This window comes from Mesocricetus auratus, unplaced genomic scaffold, assembly GCF_017639785.1.
Source record: "Mesocricetus auratus isolate SY011 unplaced genomic scaffold, BCM_Maur_2.0 Super-Scaffold_100014, whole genome shotgun sequence".
Lineage (NCBI taxonomy): Eukaryota > Metazoa > Chordata > Mammalia > Rodentia > Cricetidae > Mesocricetus > Mesocricetus auratus.
The window spans coordinates 24,952,987-24,971,955 of NW_024429197.1; the positions used below are offsets into that span (position 1 = coordinate 24,952,987).

An 18,969-nucleotide genomic window follows, 5' to 3' on the forward strand; every position below is an offset into this window, starting at 1 on the left:
TATGCTTCAAGGGAAGGGCTTAGTTTCCCCAAAATCTATTTGGGCCATGTTATCAGATGTGCTTAAATATAAATAAGGTGTAAATTGTTGACTAAAGATTCCAAGTGACCCTTGAATGAAATTTCCTTACGGCCCATCAGAGAGAGGTATGAACTACACAGTCCCCACGGATGCAGAGAGCAGATACTCTCACCAGAACAGGAAGAATTGACTTCCCCTTGGATGCTGTCAGCCTCTCTGCCAAGGAAGATAACCACATGCTATTATATAATGGTCTGCGTGGGCTACATAGTAAGACCTTGTCACAAAAACTGGCAACAATCAAATGAGCAGAGACCACTCCCCAGGTTCCGGTGATGTCCTGTTCGCTGGCATCATTTGCTACCCTCATCCTCTGTCAGAACTGACAGGCTACTTCTCCTAGGTGATCTCAACTCTCCCTTTTACAATATGTGAACATCTCGAAAGATTTATGATGATAAGCTGACTTAGCAGTTAAGAGCTTTTGCTCCCTCTGCAGAAGACTCAGGTTTGATTCCCAGCCTTCTGTAACTCCAGCCCTAGGGGATCCAAATCTCTCTTTTGAAGTACATGGTACACATACATACAAGCATGCAAAACATCCATACACGTAAAATGATAAAATAAATGAGCCTAAATTTTAGAAAATATTTATGATTTATTTTTATACTTATGTGTGTGGTGTGTGTGTGTATGTGAGAGAGAGAGAGAGAATATGTATGTGTGGGCACCCTAGGAAGCTGGGAGGGAGCATCAATTCCCCGGAGCAGGAGTTACAGGTTGTAAGCTGCCTTGTGCAAGAACAGCAAGCTCTCTCTTAACCACTGACGCATCTCTCCATCCCAAGATCGTGCCTTTTAAATACCTCTCAATACTTACTAGCTCTGGTCTCCCCCCCAGTCCAAGCCATTATCTCCTCTTCTTAGACTCTGTCCTAATAATCTTTCAACCTTCAGTCTTCCACACCTCTAGTCATTCCCACACGGAAGAGTCAGAGTGATCTTTCCAAATTTCTCTTTGGTTATTTTCTCTATCCCACTCCAATCTACTTAAAAATGTCTGCTGATTCTGGGGCAGTGGTGGCACTCACCTTTAATCCCAGCACTTGGGAGGCAGAGGAGGCAGATCTCTGTGAGTTCGAGGCCAGCCTGGTCCGTTTCAGGATAGCCAGAACTGTTAAACATAGAAACCCTGTCTGGAAAAGCCAAACAATCAAGCAAACAAAAGCAAATCCCAGTGCCCTAAAAGTAAAACAATACTAAGCATGGCCTATAGAGCTGACACATCTTCCGCAGATGGTTTTAGAACTCTCCCCCTCAACCTCTATATTCCAGCTTTACCAAAACAAACACAGCAGTAGAGTCTTCCAGAAGCAGATACAAAGGGAAACTGTGGAAACAAAAGATTTCTTGCTAAACACCAGTGTTCAGCCAAGAAAGGATGAGGGTGGAGGCAGGACTGAGCAGGGAGAGTCCAGAAGACTGCAATGCAGATTTGTCAACATCTTTGGAAGTTCAGTGGGGGTATTCTAGAAGGAAGACTATCTAGAAGGGGCCGCACTGAGCAGAAATTGGTGGGGTTTTGCAACCCAGTCTTGATTATTGACTAGGGCACCTGAGAAGAACATAACTGCCTTGAGAGCCTGAGAGGGAACTGAAAGAGTTAACAGCCAGATGGTATCAGCTGACTGGCTCTTCAGGGTCCTTTCTTGAAGGGACAGCCACTTCAGTGTCATCACATGGGGTCACATAACAATAGCCCTAGGAAACCTAATGGATTTAAAAAACCTCCCTAAACAAATGACATTTCAACCTAGGCCTGCTGTGTCATTTAAAGCTTTACAGAGAACAGTCCCAGACTCAGGGAGCTCAAAGTGGCAAAGATGTAAAGAACGAACTGAACAAAGACACAGAAGGCACACGTGCTTGAACACAAAGTGTTTGGCAGAAAGTTGGCTTCTACGTGTTCAAGGAATGACTCTGAAGGCTAGGTCAAGGCACTTGCTGAGTGTGATCCCCAGAGCTCCCGTGGTGGAAAGAGACAACCTTTGGCTTCTTATGTGCATGCTGGGATTGAAGTCAGTCCTCCTACTTGTATGGTAAACCTTCTGCCTAGACCAAACCATCTCCCCAGCCCCACTACAAATATTTTCCATGTGCTCACACTGGTGTTACTTTTATGATTCAGTCACCATTTAAACTTAAATGTGAAATATGATTGACACTAATTAAAAAAAACTAGCCGAGCGGTGGTGGCTCACACCTTTAATCCCAGCACTAGGGAGGCAGAGGCAGGTGGATCTCTGTGAGTTCGAGGCCAGCCTGGTCTACAAGAGCGAGTTCCAGGACAGCCTCCAAAACAATACAGAGAAACCCTGTCTCAAAAAAAAAAAAAAAAAACCAAAAAACTAGTGACAAGTTCCTCACAGATTATAAACAAGTAGAAGAAATCACCCACAGAATCAGACATGTCACACACCTTTTATGTAATGTGGCCAAAGATTGTTGTTTGAGACAGGGTCTCCTGTAGCCCAGGTTTATCATGTAGCCAAGAATGACCTTGAATTTGTAATCCTCCTGCCTCGATCCCCCCTCCCACCCCCCTCACCCCCGTGTCCCACCAGAGCATGTGGCGTGGTCAAAGTGTTAAGGACAAGAATTTGGGTCACTATTCCCTGCTGTTTCATTTGCTATTCACGTGTGCCAGCCCATGCCAGCAGTGAGCAGAACAAAACTGAATCAAACCTCCTCCCTACACTCAAGGAGAGTTTGGCCTTTATCAGCATTTTTGCCAAATCTCCTTCTGGGCTTCACAATCTTCTTTTTCTGTATTTTATTCTAATGTTTCAATATTCCGTAGCAGCCTCAAGCTTTGTATCTCTGATAAGGTCCTCCCCAGGGCAGCCCAGATCTTAGTTCTCTCTCCCTTTTGCTCGTTGTCAAGACTCAGAGACTGTATTATCTGGCTGCAAAACATATTCTTGAAATAATTTACCAACACATTGCAATTCCAATAAATATAAAGGAAGATTTGGCCAAGTAGAGACAAACACCGTACTCTTAGACAACATTTCTTCTAAATTAGTGAATTGTTAAATGTAATTCTAACCAGCTCATCAAGTTAATTTTATTTCACTTTACTTCTTTTTTCTGTAATGTTTTTATTTAAATTAGAAACATGAATGCTTCACATGTCAATCCTAGCTCCCTCTCCCACCCCTCCTCCCCTGTCCCTCTACCAGCTCCCCAGCCCATCCCCACATCATTCCCCAGGGAGGGTGAGGCCCTCCTTGGTGGGATCTCTAAAGTCTGTCATTTCATATAGGGCAGGACCTAGGCCCTTCCCCATGTTTCCAGGCTGACAGAGCATCCCTCTATTTGGAATGGGCTCCCAGAGATCATTCATACACCATGGTAAACACTGATCTACTGCACAAGACCCCGGTGATTTCTGAGGCTACATTCATGGAATCTGGGTCAATCCCCTGTTGGCCTCTCAGCCATCAGTCTGGGGTTCAAGAGCTCCCCCTTATCCGGTCAGCTGTCTTTGTGGGTCTCACCAGCATGATCTTGACCCCTTTGCTCATCACTCCTCCATCTCTGTCACTAGGTTCCAGGAGTTCAGTTCAGTGTTTAGCTGTGGGTATCTGTGTCTGCTTCCATCAGTCACTGGATGAAGGTCCTAGGATGGCATATAAGGTAGTCATCAACCTTACCATCAAGGAGGGGCTATTAGTGTAGTCTCTCCACTATTGCTTAGTTTGCCAGTTGGTGTTATCTTTGTAGATCTCTGGAGATCTCACTAGTGTCAGCTCTCTCCTCAAGCCTATAATGACTCCATCTATTATGGTATCTCTCATCCTGCTCTCCTCTATTCTTACCTTGACTCAACCTTCCTGCTCCCCCATACCTTCTTCTCCCCTCCTTTTATCCCCCTCTCTTTTTCCTGGCTCCCTCTCCCTTCCCCTGATGTTCCCAAGAGAGATGCATGATACCCCCAGAGAAGTGGAATGAGGCAAGATCTACTTCTTTTTTTTTTTTTAGCTTGAATGCACTTTATTTAAAGACAATCTACATGACATTTTTTTCTTTGAAAACAATGCCTCCACTCCAAATATATCACATTCAAAATAAAAGCTCAAGATGAAGTCAATCCCATTGTCTAAGTCCTGATGCCACATGAATGACAAGCAGCAGCCAGTCATGGTGACAAGTGATAGATCCAGTGTGTTAACATTTTCCCTCTCTAAGCCACCCTTTAAAGAAAGCATAAACGGAGTCACACCATGTTCATGGTAATCCAAGAGAACAACCATGCCATCTGGATTCATGTTTTCACCATAAAAATTTGGTAGTCACTGAAATTAGCAAAGATGTGTGCAGCCCCAGCCATGAAAGGCTTTACTCTTCCTGTGTGTGTCCTTCCTGTTTGCCTTTGAATGACAATGACTTCATGCAATCTTTGATGTACTTTGGAGGCCTCTTTTGTGAAGTTGGTTTATTGTGAGTGATGGTTCATGACAATATCAATGGGCGACTACTGTGCTTTCGGTACCTTCGGCCTCCGCCTTAGCAGGATCTCCACCAATGATCGAGTCTTCAGTGTTACCCTCTGTTCTACTGACCACCTTACCCTCCCTCTTCCAGGCACAGCCCATCCTTGCTCTCCTGGATCTTGCAGATGTCGGAGAACCACTTGTTGTGGTTGATAAGATCCCAGTAGATGTGATCATGGTGGCTGCTGGAGACAGCAGCCCAGCCAGCACAGTGCAGCTGGAGAGTCACTGGGGAGAGTGGGGAATGGGCAGAAAAGCTCACCAAGTTAATTTTACGTTCTGGAAGATATATAGGCAAGGTTTTTTGTTAATGGAGAAGGTTAGCCCTTGACAGGAACTTTATTTGTTTTGGACCCAGGGCCTGATTCATGCTAAGCAAGGACTCTTCTTCTAAAGTTAATCCTCAACTCCACAGAAACTGTGTTACAAGTCTATAATTAAAGCAATTACTGGTGGTACACACCTTTAATCCCAGCACTCAGGAGGCAGAGGCAGGCAGATCTGTGTGAATTCAAGGCCAGCCTGGTCTATAAGAGCTAGTTCCAGGATAGCCATAGCTGTTACAGAGAGAAACTGTGTCTTAAAAAGAAACTAAATAAATAAATGGCAATTATCCTTCTTTCAGTAAAGTTCATCTCTATAAAGTAAAGCTTAATTCCACCCTCTTTCCTTTGCAAATGAGCTAGACTCAGTAGTTCTTTATGAGGGAGTCATGCCACAGAACACCTGCTGGTGTTTCTCAAGGGGTGTTGTGGTCATAAAAAACAAAGGGAGACTGAGAAACTTCACCTACCGGAGAGAAGGCATAGTGATGAAATGCACCATGGTGGCACATTCAGGAGGTTCAAGAGAAGGATTGCCATGAGTTTAAGGCCAGCCTGAACTACATTTGTGAGTTCTGGACCAGTTTAGGCCAGCTGGTGAGACACTAACTAAAAAAGAAAGAAAGAGAGAGAGAGAAAGCAATGTAATGGGATGTCTTGGGTCCTGGGAAAAAAAAGAGAACAGTGATTGGAACAAAGTCGCCTTTACAAAAATTATCATTTATAAAGCTGTAGCAATGCTGGTTTCTTAATTCTGATAACATATCACTATAAAGGAACCTGGGTGAGGAATACACGGGGACTCTGCACGAGCTGTAACTTTTCTGTAACCTAAAACGAAATCCACTTTGATTCTCATTTATTCAAACATGAAAGTCCGTAACAATTTATTGATCATCTGCTATTAAACATGCACTATGCTAGGTGTTGTCACTGCCCTTCCACTCCAGGTGCTTATGGCCTGTGGGAACAGACACAGTGATAGCACAAACAAGCACTCAAACTCCCATGGGACAAGCAAGGGTAGGGACCAACCAGCATCTGTGCCTGTCAACAGCTACACAGGCAGGGGAGACCCAGATCTGACTGTCTTTTATTTTCTGATGGTGTGTGTGTGTGTGTGTGTGTGTGTGTGTGTGTGTGTGTGTGTGTGTGTGTGTATGTGTGTGTGTGTCGTGTTCTTGTTTGTGTGTTAGACAGATTTCACTTTCCAGCCCAGCCCGGCCTGGAACCTCAGCCCCTCTGAGTGCCAGGATTACAGATGAGAGCCACCATGACATACTCTCCAGCCCTCGTTTTCTGTTCTTTGTGTGTGTGTTCCTGTGTGAATGTGAATGTCTGTGAATGTGTACACACGTGTGTGCAGAGGTCAGAGGTTGATGTCAGGTGTCTTCCTCAATAGCTCTCTGCCTTTTTTTTTTTTAACTCAGAGCTCACCACTTGGTAAGCTGGCTGGTGGGTGAGCTCCAGGGATCCACCTGCTTAGTCTCCCAGTGCAGAATCAAGAGCGCACACTGCTGATCTGGCTTTTAATGTTGAGCCCTGGGAATTCATGCTTATACAGCAAGCACTTTAAGGACTGAGTCACCTCCACAGCCCCAGGCCTGGTTTCCAGATCTGTCACATCACCTGACAGCATCATAGCATCACTTGGGGATGTTTCTAATTGAAAAGAAAACCCTCCCATGCGCATAATCATAAGCAACTCATTAGGTGCTTGGATAAGAATCACTATTCAGGCAGGGCATTGGTGGCGTATGCCTTTGATCCCAGCACTCAGGAGGCAGAAGCAGGCGGATCTCTGTGAGTTCGAGGCCAGCCTCCAAAACAATACAGACAAACCCTGTCTCGAAAAAAAAAAAAAACAAAAACAAAAACAAAAGAAGAATCACTATTCAGTATTAGAGAGTGTAGTTGGGTTTTTTTAAACTCTTTACTCTTTTGGGCCTACCATCCAGCTTCCAAATAAATACAAGGAGACTTCTTCTTATTTATAAATGCCCAGCCTTAGCTTGGCTTATTTCTACCCAGCTTTTCTTAAATTGTCTGTCTACCTTTTGCCTCTGGGCTTTTACCTTTCCTAGTCTGTATACATTTCTTTCCCTCTTACTCTGTGGCTGGTGGTATGGTTGGGTGTCTGGTCCCTGTGTCCTCCATTCCTCCTTTGCATCATTAAAGAAATACTCTATAGCATTAACGAATGTTAACACATCTTCAACTAATATTCCACAACACTAGCTGGCCCAAGAAAAGAGACTGCCAGAAATATGCCTTTTCAGAAATTTTATAATAGTGGTTAACAAATAGTAACTGGGGAGAGATGGGCATGGAGGGAAATCTGAGGAAGAGGTACATGCTTGGAGCTCTCAGAATGAAGAGCACTTCATTCACTGAAAGGTACTGAGATCCCATATGGCTTCCCAACCAATCAGTAACCACTTCAAAGGAGGCTCTTTGTCAGGTGGGCACTGTGGCATGTGCTGTAGACGTCAGCCTCCTCCCCAAAGCACCTTCTTCCTTCCAATCTTTCTTTAAAAGCTCATGAACATGATGGCAGGATAGTTGTGCAAGGATTATCAGCATTAACTACCCTTTACAAAGGTTACCGTATTCAGTCAGCCAACAGGAGAAGCCAACACCAAACCTTGAATACGATGCCATTCTCTGGAGGAGCAGCCAACCGCCTTACAGCAGTTTGGTTATACCGCCCTTCTATTAAGGAACTGCAGCAATTACTGTTGGCTGAAATACTTATTCTCCTTTTTATTTTCAAGGCAGGATTTCTCTGTGTAGCTCTGTAGACCAGGCTGGCCTCGAACTCACAGAGATCTGCCTGCCTCTGCCTCCCAAGTGCTGGGATTAAAGGCAAGCGCCACCAACACCTGGCTGAAATACTTAGTCTAAATATGATTTTTCCTTCCTGGACAGAGGCATTCTGCCTCAGACCCCCGCTCCTCCCCCAAAAAACCACAACTAAGCTTTCAGCTGGAAGTGAAAAGAGACAGAATGGCTGGGAGTGGTGTCACACCCATCACCAGCACCTGAAAGGAGGCTCTCTGCAAGTCTCAGGCCAGCCAGGGAGAACTGGATGGGGAACAGAGAAACACAATTGTAAATATCAAATATGGCCACATGACTAGTTGAGAAAACAAGGGCTATGAGGGGCAGAGGACACTGGCATGATGGTTCAGTGGTTAATACACTTCTTTTATGAGTTCCCAACACCATGTTAGGCAACTCACAACTGCCTGCAACTCCAGCTCCAGGGTATCTGACTCCTCTCTAGGGATTCCACAAATCCCTGCACTCCAGTGCACACACCCCGCATAGACACACAGATATACATGTAATTAAAAATAAGATAGTCTTTTAAAAAATAAGACTGTAATAGCCATACCTTCTTCCATTTAACGTTTGCCATAAGGACTGCCTATATACAGACAATCCTTGTTTGTTGTGAAGATATCTTCAAATCAGAATCTGAAGATACAATGAGTTTGAGCATAGATGACCTTCAAGTACAGCCTTACTTCTCTCCCAGATATTTTCCAAGAGTTTCACAAACAAGACTCTTAACTTTTATTTATAGTAAAGATACCCTGACTGCCGACAGCCCTGTGATCTAGGGTCCTTTCCAGAACCACCTTGTGATCTCACTGAAGTTTTGTTTTATTTTTGACACAAGGTTTCTCTGTGTAACAGTTTTTCTGGACCTTCCTAGACCAGGCTGGCCTCAAACTCACAGAGATCCACCTACCTCTGCCTTCCCAGTGCTGATATTAAAGGTATGTGCCACCACTGAGAGGCTTCTTTGTTTGTTTGTTTTGAGACAGAGTCTCATAAATCATTCTGACTGTCCTGGAATTTACTATGTAGACCAGAGATCCACTTGCCTCTGCCTCCCAAGTGCTTGGAATAAAGACATGTGCCACCATACCTGGCTTCACTGAAGTTTTGTCTTGTTTTTTGTTTGTTTGGTATTTCAAGACAGGGTTTCCCTTTTGTAGTCCTGACTATCCTGGAACTAGCTCTATAAACCAGGCTGGCCTCAAACTCACAGAGATCCATCTGCCTCTGCGTCCCAAGTGATGGAATAGTGAAGTTTTTTTAACAGCTTTTAAAAGACAGTAACTTGAGAGCTCATCAAACGTACACATAACTATTGTAAAGACCGTGAAGCATGTACAACTCTCTGAGAAGCCATACCCAGACTTCAATTAATACTATTCTTTCTGTTAATCCCTGTGTTTAAATCTATGTTAATCTCTCTCAATAGACTCCAACTCTACTTCATACTGGCTGTCTTAGTGCTCTATTGCTGTGAAGAGAAACCATGACCAAGACAACTCTTATAAAAGAATTTATAATTTAATTGGGTGCTTGCTTACAGTTTCAGAAGTTTAGTCCATTGTCATGAAGGGATCATGGAGGCATGCAGGCAGACTCTGGAGCATGCATCCTGCTCTGGGAGAGCTACATCCTGATATCCTGATCCAGAGAGAGAAAGAGCACAACGTTGGCATGGCATGGACTTTTGAAACCTCAAAACCCACTCCCAGTGATGTACTTCCTCCAACAAAGCCATACCTACTCCAACAAAGTCACACCTCCTAATCCTTCTAATCATTTCAAACAATGTCACTCCCTGGTGACTAAACTTTCAAATATATGAGCCTTATGAGGGCCATTCTTATTCAAGTCACCACACTGGCTCATCCTGAAATTCCTGTCTATGATAAAATCAGCTTTAACTGAGTGAAGGTCTCTAAAAAGAACTCTCTGAAATGCTGCGGGGAGCATCATAGGCAGTCACCAATCCATCTCTGCCACTGTTGACGGTTCCAGGTTATGAGACACCCTGGCATCTCACTTTGGGATGCTAAAGAAAGAAGGCCATTATTCTCTAAAGACAATTGCAGTCAGATGGGAGAGCCATATAGTCTTTCATACTACTGAGATAATTGGAGGAGTCTGCTCAGGCTCTCTGAGAACTCTGGAACCTTCCCAACAAGCTCTTGAGAGCAGCTCACCTATTTATTCTTCAGGGTGAGCTCTTTGGTGGCACTTTCCTGATGTTTGGTGGTGACTTCTCCAAACTTGTGCTAGCTAGTTTTATGTCAACTTGAAACAAGCTACAGTCATCAGAGAGAAGGGAACCTCTACTGAGAAAATGCCCCCATAATATCTGTAGGCAAGCCTGTAAGGCATTTTATTAATTAGTGGTTGATGGTGCACACCTTTAATCCCAGAACTTGGGAGGCAGAGGCAGGTGGATATCAGTGAGTTCAAGACAAGCCTGGTCTACAAAGTGAGTTCCAGGACAGCCAGGACTGTTACACAGAGAAACCCTGTCTTGAAAACCAAAAACTTTAATCTGTGATGACAAGGATCTGCTAAGCAAAATTCAACTTAATCCAAACCTATTCAAAGTCTTGCAAATACCAAATCAGCTCACCTAGAAGAATTTTAGAGGAATATGGATGAACAGCAGTGAAAAGACCAACAATTTAATCTCTCCTTTTGTTTAGAGAAAATACCTGTCAATTCTAACTGCATTAGTATCAGGGACTTGGTGATGAAACAGCAGAATGAACACTGGCAACATTTAAACTCCCTCTGCTCTTCAGAAGTTTGAAATGAAGAACTGCAGGGTCATTAAGTTCCCTCTGTGGAGGGATGTGTCAGTGTCAAACCATCCATAATAGATGGCTATATAGTCCAGCCTTAGGACCCTCCTACTCTTCCGTGCTCTCCACAGCCCCCCTCAGCAGTCCCTACGTTTCCTAGAATTTTAATGTTTATTAAATCCAAACCTCACCAACTTATTTCCAGTGCACAGATGATGAGAGGTAGAATCTGTCACAACTGATTAGTCACCTGTCCCTTCGAAGCTGGCTTCATGTCTTACATGCAAGGCACTTTCCAATGTCAGACGACTTCCTTTCCTCCCAAGTGCCCGACTTTCTCATGTTTAGTCCTCCTGCGCGCCTCCCCTCTCATGTTTAGTCCTCCTGCGCTCCTCCCCTCCCATTCACATCCTGCCTCTCCTTTTCCAGGTGCCTGCCTTTCAGTTTCCTCTAGACTCAGTCCTGGGAGAGCTCCTGATTCTGGTTGCTGATTTTTTTTTTAACTTTTCAGTTGCCCATCTTTCTTCTCTTGGAAAGCAGTGCTTTAGGCAGAGGAACTTTAACTACATTCGCCATCCTTACATGTCACAGTACTTGGCTAAAGAAGTAGATGCCTACTTTGTCAGGTTGCGTTTATGGAACGTTCCATCCAGTGATGCTCATACTGCCTACTTAACCATGCTGACACCATTTTCAGCTACATGTTTCTTCTACGCTTAAGTAGACCAATAAAGAACACTGGGCCAGTATTTAGTTGAAGGGTTATGTAGAGAATAATTCAATTAGAAACATTCCCATTCAGCTAACAAATACTCACTAAGCATCTATCATGCCCCAAACACTGACCTTTTAGTATTCTAAGACTCAGGCTCAGTCTAGGGTTCACACCCCCAGTTGGGTGCCAAGCATTTTAAGAAAAAAATTATCATAAAATGTAGTAATGGTCCAAATGTCATGGGAACATAATGGAAGGCATCTTGACCATTTCCTGAGTGCTTCCATCTGACAAGCAGGCCCTATGTTAACAGAGGCGACAGAATGAGGGCCAGGGACATATCTGGGTTGGGGGAGTACTTGCCTAGAATACACAAAATCTTAGGTTTGATCCCCAGCACTGAATAAAACAGGCACAGTGGCACATACCTGTATTCCTCGTGCTTGAAAAATAGAGGCAGGATGATCAGAAGTTCAAGGCTATCCTCTGAGGCTGGCCTGGAATACAAGAGATCCTACCTCAAAAAATATATATAAATGCCTTCCCAAGGGGAAAAAAGTCAAAATAAAGAGAATGGGGTAACTACGGGATAAACTAGATGTGTTCCTACCCTCATGAACTCAGTCTAGTGAAGTTAAGAAGATAACCTCAGTGAGAGGTGGAAGGAGGAACCCTTCCAGATAGGCGAAGACTTTCAACAGATTGGATGATGCTCACTGCCTATCAGCAAAGACCGACCTTCATTCTGTCTACCAATTCAAACGCCTATCTCTTCCAAAACACCTCGCACACCCAGAAGTCATCTAGCCACTACTAAACACTATGTGCCAGCATACATGTCTAACACATTTTATCATGTACAGCTGTAGCTGATATTTGTGACAGCCTGCTGTAATCTGAAATACCACATATGGAAGACCTACTATGTGCCAGAAACTTTACAGATTTTATTTATTTAGTGGCAGTAATACAGACCCAACCTGGGGCCTTGCACATGGTGGGCAAAGGCTCCCCATAGAGCAACTCTCACCATTTTAGTCAGCCCTGGCAAGGAATTTATGAGGTGGGTTTGTTATTCTCACTTCACAGATGAGAAAATGGAACTCAAATGTCATGTTCAAGGTCATTCACAAGATGGCAGAGGGCCAGAGAGATGTACAGTGGGTGAAAGGTACTTGCTATAAAACCTGATGATCTGAGTTCAATCCCTGGGAACCAGATGGTAGGGAACTGACACCTATGAGTCAGTTCTCTGAACTCTGTGCACACACTCTCGCACACACACACTCACACACACACACCATCTAATTTTATTCTTATTATTTTGGCTGGCCTGGAACTTGCTCTGTAGATTGGGCTGGCCTCAAACTCACTGAGATCCACTTGCATCTGCCTCCCAAGTGCTGGAATTAAAGATGTATGCCACCGCACCCAGCTCTGAACTCAGGTTTCTCTGACCTTAAAGCACACTTTTTAAAAAGTATGATTGCTCTAACTACATGTGTACCTTTATGCCAGAAGAAGGCATCAGATCCCTCTATAGATGGTTGTGAGCCACCATGTGGTTGCTGGGAATCAAACGCAGGACCTCTGGAAGAGCAGTCAGTGCTCTTAAATGCCAAGCTATCTCTCCAGCCCCTATTTGTGGAGACCTATTTATTTATTCAACAAACGTTCTACTGTGTCTGCTGCTCCTGCATTTCCCCTCTTTTTCCCTTTCCCAGCCACTTACTCCGCGGTGCAAAGCCCAACATCCCCTCCCGCGCTCGGTCACACACACGCTGGCCCCTCTAGCACACACATGAGCCTCAGCTCTCTGCTTCAATTGTAGGGTACAGATACACAGGGAAGGCATATTTGTAAGTGTCGGGCTCACTTGTGAAAGAGCAACGGAGTTACGAGGAACAAGGCAAAGCAGGAGTTCTGAGCCCATTGAGGGCCTGTGTAAGAGGTGGGAAACGGAGTCGGAAACGGAGTGAATGGACTCATCCTGGGAGTCTGTGATGCTTACCGTCACTGTCAACTCAATGAACTCAGAACCATCTAGGAGACGTACCTTGGGAATTTCTGTGAAGACATTTCTGGGGAAGTTTGACTGAGGAGGGAAGGTTCACTCTCACAGTGGCAGCACTTTCCATGGGCTGAACTAAGCACCACATTCACCTCTCTGCTTCCCGGACGCTGATGCAGTGTGACCCTGCCACTGAGTCTCCTCTGTAACAGACTATGTGCCCTCTTAAACCGTAAGCCAAGAGGAGTCTTCTTCCCTGGAGTTGCTTTTTTTTTTTTTTTTTTTTTTTTTTTTTTTGGTTTTTCGAGACAGGGTTTCTCTGTGTTGTTTTGGAGGCTGTCCTGGAACTCACTCTTGTAAACCAGGCTGGCCTCGAACACACAGAGATCACCCTGCCTCTGCCTCCCGAGTGCTGGGATTAAAGGTGTGCGCCACCATCGCCCGGCCTCTGGAGTTGCTTTTATTTGGTCCCTTGTCACAGCAGTGAAGGAAGCAGCTAAGGCAGGAGGACATCATGGAAGGGACGGGTGAACCCTGAGCCCTCCTCTCCCTAAGGCAGTGTTTTTCTTATCCTACCAGTGGCCTCATATGTACTTCTTATTTGGGGTATCTAAAAGAAATGATTTTACTAGAGTCACCTCTCTCTTTTCCACGGATGGAGGTAGCAGGCTTGTCCTTTCTGAAGAGCAGGGCTCCTGGCTCCTCTCATATTCAGCCTTCCCCAATCTTTCAGCACCATCTCGGTCATATCTGGGAAGTGAGAGATACAGCACTCTGTTTCTTATCTATAAAACACTGGCTTGCTGGCTGTAGATCTCATTTAGATTACAATCTCCGGGAATCAGGTCTAGCAGTAGGCAAAGACAACACATAAGCCATATCACCAGAAAACATAAATTCAGTTCTTCAGTTCTGCCACTCGCCAGTCATATATGACTTTGAGTGAGTAAATTATTCTCTCTAAACCTTGGTTTTTGAGTGGAGATTCAAGGATTACCTAAGAAGTTTTAGGAAAAACTAGATGAAGTGTTAAAACTCCGTAAGGCTGTGAGGGTGGCAGCTATGTTGATCCACTCACTGCTGTAGTCAAATGCCTAGCATAGGCTATGCCCTCCATTGAATGATGTGTAGGCATTTACGTGACTGTCTAGGTAGGTATGTGGTAAGCCTTTTGTTATAAGTTTTAAGCCAGATTTTGTTACAGACTTTATAGATTTTAAACCATACTCAATGAAATTACGAATGTTGAGATACAGTTTACAATCTTCAGAGATTTTTTGTGAGAACAGAATTCAGAGAAATCATAGAGATAAAAGATTTTTAAGAGTGGGAAATGTAGAACCTTAGAGATAAGAGACTTTGGGATCATTTGCTTGTGGCAGAAGTTGTTACAATCTGCAAGAATTTAGAAACCAAGTACAAGTATCCTAACTTTTGGCCATTAATCTGTACTGAGGCCTAACTATAGTAATAAAATCTGGAGCCATGGAAGAGAGAGATAGAGGGTCAGAAAATGGAACACTGTGTGGAGATGTTCCTATAAGCTCCAAGGTACAATTTGATGTGGTTTTTTTTGGGGGGGTGCTTTGTTTTGTTTTTTGTTTTTTTGAGACAGGGTTTCTCTGTGTAATAGCCCTAGCTATCCTGGAAGTTGCTCTGTAGACCAGGCTGGCCTCAAACTTCAGAAATCCACCTGCCTCTGCCTCCTGAGTGCTAGGAATAAAAGTGTGTGCATGCACCACTGCCCGGCCCCCTTTTGGTGTGTTAAATAGGCACCTCAACCATTTGTCCCAGAGTTTGAGACTTAACAGTCACTAGCTCTGGAACCATGTTCCTCTGTCTGTCACATTAGGAAGCTACCTGCCAGATGAAGACATCGTCAACTGCATGTCCAGATCTAGAATGCATTGCCTTATAGTCATCCGCACCTCAAACTCTCCTTTGATTTCTCTGTTTAACTCAGTTCAGCCAGTGGGATTGCATTTTCTTAAAGGAAACTAAGTCTCACTCAGAGCACCAGCAGCAAAGGAGCCTGGGAAATGAAGTTTCAGACTTTCCTACTGCTTTCCAGGAAGATGCATGATAGTAGACCAGAACAGATATCTAGAGAGTCACTCCATATGATAAGCCAATAACTGACCACACAGCTGTAAACCAGCCAGGCAGTGGTGCATATACCTTTAATCCCAGCACTCAGGAGGCAGAGGCAGGCACATCTCTGAGTTGGAAGCCGATCTGTTCTAGAGCGTGTTCCAGGACAGTCAGGGCTACACAGAGAAACCCTGTCTTAGAAAAAAACAAAACAAAACAAAAAACTTCACACCATGTAAACCAAAAGTTCTATTTTTGTGAAGAAAATACAAACATGAGCAAACAATAGCAAAACAGATCGCTATACTTACTGAACTGATGCTACATAATTCAGACTGTCCCTCCTGCCAAATAGCTATATACTCCCAGCTACTTCAGCAACTGGAGTAACAGTTAACATCTCAAGGGGTGGATGAGCAGTGAGATTTCACTCACTCATTTAACTAACAAAGCCTTTCAGACACCTGCTCTGTGTGTGTGTGTGTGTGTGTGTGTGTGTGTGTGTGTGTGCGCGCGCCAAGCATTACTTCTGTGCTGGGATCCAACAGAAGATCAAGACTTCTCATGAAAATCCTCTCTCGCTGGGCAGTGGTGGCACACGCCTTTAATCCCAGCACTCGGGAGGCAGAGACAGGCGGATCTCTGTGAGTTCGAGGCTGGGCTGGACTGACAGCCTCGAAAACAATACAGAGAAACCCTGTCTCGTAAAAACCAAAAAAAAAAAAAAAAAAGTCAACTGACTTTAACACTGAATGAAGCTTGAGAAGGAGACCTCAAAGCCCACCCCCACAGTGACACACTTCCTTCAACAAGACCACACCTAATCTGACAAGACCACACTTCCTAATAGTGCCACTCCCTTTGGGGGGGCCATTTTCTTTCAACCACCACACAATACAATTTAAATTTCTAGTTCTTGAAAGTTGTTATTACAATCTATCTAGAATAATTAAATATAGGTTAGTAGTTAGTCATCTAACAATCAAATTTGTGGCCATGGTAGGTATGTTTTCAAAGTTAAACAGAGATACATTTTAGAGACACAGATGGTCTTCAAATACTTTAGAGACCTAGAGAATATAGCATTTAAGATGTTCTAATAACATAAGGCTTTTCATGACAATGAGGCACATTTGCTCTTGGCAGTACCAATTTTCTTCAAAAAAGAATAATGGGCATCGAAGAACCTCCAAATGGGATTTTCTAATTCATTGTGGCAAAGCTAGCCACTAGGCAAAGAAACTGTCCTTGCCTCAACTGCTGACAGTTTGCTGTCCAAATTGGATAAGCAGGATACAAAAGAAGGTGGCTGCCAAACTTTTCCAAGACAAGGTAGTACAGTCCTTTGAAATTCCTGCTTCACAAAAAAGTCTGTCAGATATTCTAGGCCTGTAGGTCAATGATGGATGCCCCAACATTGCAAAGGAACTTTGGGTGACTGTCCAGGCAGCTGGAGTCTCTTGTCATTTCCATAGTTGTAGAAGTTGTTTGCTTGTACTTCCTGTTTACTGAGGTAATATTTATCCTTTTCTTGTCTCTGTTGGGGTTGAAGACTAGATAGTTATAGTTACAGTTTTTCTTGTTACCAAATTCAAAAGAGAAACTCACAAAAGAGTTGTAAAATGTATAAGGTTGAGAGACATATAAGTTTAGGTTGTTTATCTAAGAAAAAGTTTTGAGGTCTAAAAAGATAGTTTTGGGTTGGTAATACAAGTTAGGATAGAAAGTGAATTAGGGTTAGCACTCAAGAGGCAGAGGCAGGCAGATCTCTGTGAGTTGGAGACAAGCCTGGTCTACAGAGTGAGTTCCAGGATAGGCTCCCATGCTACAGAGAAATCCTGTCTCGAAAAATCAAGAGAGAAAGAGAAGGGGTGGGACTAGCTACAAAACTTTGGACTCACAAAGCTCCAATAGATAATGGAGTTTTTTCTCTGAATTTGCCAAATGCAAATGGACTGGACTTTGTGAATGTAATTCTTGCCTGATAATTGTTCTTATTGTATACAGTTTTAACTGTATTAGAGTTAAATACCTTCCCTTTTTTATTTAGACAAAAAGGGGAAATTGTTGTGGGATATTTTGATCACGCTCTGACTCTCCCAAGACTAACAACAAAATTTATCTTGGATCAGAGGGTGGAGTTAGCTACTAGCTCACCAGAATTAGCCATAGAAATTTTGGAGGACCCAGGACATATAGACAGACACAGGAAGTAGTAGGGAGGGGCTTAAAAAGATTCACAGGCCCTTTTGGAGTGAGGAAGGAGAGGAGGTCACTGTTTGTCCACTGTTTCTTTGATCAATCAGGTTTTTACCCCAATATCTGACTCCTGAGTTCTTATTGATAAAAGAATAGCTTAGATAAACACTTCAATGAAAGGTGGTATATCATTGTGTTTGTCCCTATATCATCTTGTGCATATGACACACACCCTCTGCCACTGAGCTATACCTTCTGTTGCCCACATTGAAATGTTGATGAGCATCTCTCCAATGACCATGACACTGACCATCTTTTCCTGTGTTTTCTTTACCAGTACACTGTCATCTTCGAAAAGACTTTCAATGCATTTGCCCATTTGTAGTTACTATTTACATATGAATTTTTTTCCATTCCTGATCCTAGGGATCAAATCCTCCTATGTTGTTTACAGATGAGAAAAGAAGGGCACCAATCAGGCAGAGGCAGGCAGATCTTTGTGAATTTGAGGCCAGCCTAGTCTACAGAGCAAGTGCCAGGACAGGCTCCAAAGCTACACAGAGAAACCCTGTCTCAAACAAGCATAAAAGTGGGGAGGCACCAATCAGTTAAGAAACCTGTCTCAGCCGGGCGTTGGTGGCGCACGCCTTTAATCCCAGCACTCGGGAGGCAGAGGCAGGCGGATCTCTGTGAGTTCGAGGCCAGCCTGGTCTACAGAGCGAGTTCCAGGACAGCCTCCAAAGCCACAGAGAAACCCTGTCTCGAAAAACCAAAAAAAGAAAAAAAAAGAAAAAAAAAAAAAAAAGAAACCTGTCTCGGCTGAGAGAGGGAGATACTCAGTGAGCAAAGTGCATGCTCAAGAGGGCCTGAGCTAGGATCCCCAGCACCCATGCAAGCCTCATAATCCCAGCACAGGGGAGGCAGAGACAGGGAGGAGTCCTGAGGTCACTGGACAGCAAAGCTGGTCAGCTGGTGAGCTACAGGATCAGTGAAAAGTCCTATTTCAAAAGTAGGGTAGAAATGATAGAAGACATCTGATATTGTCCTCCAGCCTCCATATGTGCATGCATAGGAATTCTCTCTCTCTGTCTCTGTCTCTGTCTCTGTCTTTCTCTCTCTGTCTGTCTTTCTCTGTCTCTCTCTCTCTGTCTCTGTCTCTGTGTGTGTGTCTCTCTCTCTCTCTCTCTCTCTCTCTCTCTCTCTCACACACACACACACACACAATTTAAAAAAAGAAACTTTGCCAGGTGGTGGTGGCCCATGTCTTTAGCCCCTCACTCAGGAGGCAGAGGCAGTTGTATCTCTGTGAGTTCAAGTCCAGCCTGGTCTACAGAGAGAGTTCCAGGACAGCCAGGGTTACACAGAGAAACTCTGTCTCAAAACACCAAAAAGATAAAAGTGAATATAAAAAGAGACCCCTTCCTTCC

At 43.9% G+C, this 18,969-nt stretch overlaps 1 pseudogene; it reads right to left on the bottom strand.

Moving 5' to 3' along the window:
* Positions 1 to 4,060: 4,060 nt before the first annotated feature.
* On the bottom strand, positions 4,061 to 17,921 carry LOC101829796 (annotated as a pseudogene).
* Between the last annotated feature and the right edge of the window lie 1,048 nt (positions 17,922 to 18,969).